The sequence below is a fragment of the Coenobita brevimanus genome, chromosome 22 (genome assembly GCF_032717465.1).
Source record: "Coenobita brevimanus isolate Jiangsu-jjx chromosome 22, ASM3271746v2, whole genome shotgun sequence".
Taxonomy (NCBI): Eukaryota; Metazoa; Arthropoda; class Malacostraca; order Decapoda; family Coenobitidae; genus Coenobita; species Coenobita brevimanus.
This window is the reverse complement of record NC_136975.1, coordinates 31,403,914-31,406,708: the sequence shown is the minus strand read 5'-3', so window position 1 is coordinate 31,406,708 and position 2,795 is coordinate 31,403,914.

Here is a 2,795-nt window from a genome sequence, read left to right as displayed (position 1 = left end):
ACATTATATATATATATATATGTATATATATATATATATATATATATATATATATATATATATATATATATATATATATGTTAGGACTCCATATTATAATTACAAATCATAATAGATAGATAGATAAATAGATAGATAGACAGCTCTATGCGAGCCTGGGAATGGATAATGATCTTGCAAGTTACACTGAGGAAAAGCTGACGACAGATTACGAAGTAGCCAGTAAGGAGATGATGCAGTTAGTTGTCAGCAATTCACCAGGTGAACAAAGCCTTGTTGACCATAGTTAGTTAGTTAGTAGTTTATTGACAAAATAAATTTACATACAATATCATATAAAAACAAAAGATTACATTCCTTCATTTTGTCCAAAAGAAATTATCATTTCCTGATAAACTGTAGAGGTAACTTATTTAAATATCTCAAAAACATCAAAAATAAAGCTACACAATTCTCTAACATAAACATCTTCATTTAACAAATCATTAATATTTGCAAACTGTAACATGGAATACCTGCCACGAAGGTGTTCACTTAGCGGGCACTCCACCAACACGTGTCGTTCAGTCTGTACCTTAGTACCATCACATACACACACTCTATCTTGGCGAGGCGTACGACTCCATCTCCCTGTCTCTATTCTCAGACTGTGTGACATCAACCTTAATCTTGAAAATGATTCGCGTTGGTAGTCAGGTATATACACATTGCTCTTATATACGTTATGTACACTCAACAATGGATTAAGGTCTGTCTTATAAGTCATAATCTTTGTTGCTGTGTTTGGTGTATCTATAATAGTCTGTTTGACCCTTTCCACACACATACACACATACTCACACACAGGCTTTAGAACTTTCCAGCCACAGGGAGCACACGTGACATAACTCCTGCTACACCAGAATTTAGGAAGGAGAGCTCAGTTGGAGGCTAGCCATAGAACAGGCAGGTCGTAGGGAGAAGGGCTTAGCAACTTGGAAGAGAGAGAGAGAGAGAGAGAGAGGGAGATAGCTAGCGGGACTCTACTTTATACTTCGCTCTGTGTGAGAGACTTGTTAACATTATCAAGACAAATAAAAATAGTCCCATACTATTCTTTACCTCTCCTTGTCATTGAATGACAAATGAGAAAGAAGATTATCTACTTACAAAGCTACTCAAGTATAACAACCGCTCGTCCACAAGTCTAATATATATAACTTCTCTACAAGTAACTACAAAGATTTATATGACATATATATATATATATATATATATATATATATATATATATATATATATATATATATTGTTACATAGCCTATGATTTCATCATCCTTTGTGTAATTCTGACGTACAGTATGCTGCATGTTTGATCACGAGCACGTTCTACCTCAATCCCCCCCCTCCTCCCTTATAGTAGAGTAAGTCGTTCTTTCTGTTGTTCATAGCAGGAGTGTCAACTCTTTGTCCCCTCTGGCTTCATTTGCGCGTCCTTCTTACAAGTTGTATCAAGCTCTGCCGGCCCCTATATAATGAGCTCAGTCTCTACATTAATTGCCACTTAGATCTACTCCTCATTTTGCTCACATCTCTGTCCTCCCCTGTACAGTTGTTATTATTGTGAGTGCTCAGGAAGTCTCCAACCATCTAGCAGCTGTGTAATTTGAGTATGAGTGTTATTACATTTTGTTCTTGTACTGTATAGCATAAGGTGTTGATTTGTAGGCCTAGTAAAGTTTTTGTAATTCATATTGTCAGCCAGTGGTAATAATAGTTTGTATCTGTAATAATATATCTTGCATTCACTGAGTATTATCTGGTTTCTCATTTTATCAGGGCTGACTTAGATAAATTTACTCTTGCTAATTTCGTGTTAATAGAGGCTATTGCAGTTAACCATATATTTAACCTGTTTTTTGCCATTACATTATCCTTATGAGTCCTGAATGATTTGTTGTTAGTTTGAGCATTAAACTTTAACTTGTAATTTTACCTAACTCTTTTGTTTTGAACCTGGAACTTTACGGGACAGTAGTGATTATTAGTATTCTCACTTAAAGTGTACATTATCTTTCTCTGTTCCGTAACATAAATTTGGCGACCTCTTATCAGGATATTCAGAATATTATCATAAGGATATTGTTTGATATTTTGTGACTGTGATTTATTCATGATGTCTACTATTACTACGCTTGATGAAGCCAAAGATTTTTTGTCAAATGTGCAAACAGTGTGTGATGTAGAAAACAGAACAAAGAATGAACTTAAGCTTGTTGCGCAACAATTGGGAATTGTTGTTCGCTCTCATCATTCTAAAGATCAAATTGTTGACATGATTAATGAAAGCTTGTTTAATGTAACTCCTCCAAATGAGCAAACGCAGATGAATTAGTTAAGTTACAGCTAGCCCTGCAGGAGGCTCGTACTAAGGAGGCTGAATTTCAGGCAAATGCTCGTATTCAGGAGGCACAGGTACAGGCTCAGGCACAAATTGAACTTGCTAGGATTCAGGCAGACCATGAGTATCGCATGAAACAAGGTGGAACTGGATCATCTAGCTCTGATGATTTTGATGTGGCTAAAAATGTTAAACTTGTCCCTCCTTTTAATGAATCTGATTTAACAAAGTATTTTCAGTTGTTTGAGAGGGTAGCTACAGGCTTTAATTGGCCCAAAAAGTATTGGCCAGTACTCCTTCAAACTGTTCTTAACGGTAAAGCTCAAGTAACTTATGCATCTTTGCCTCAGGATCAATCTGATAATTATGATGTTGTTAAGAGCTTGATTCTTAAGGCCTATGAGCTTGTTCCTGA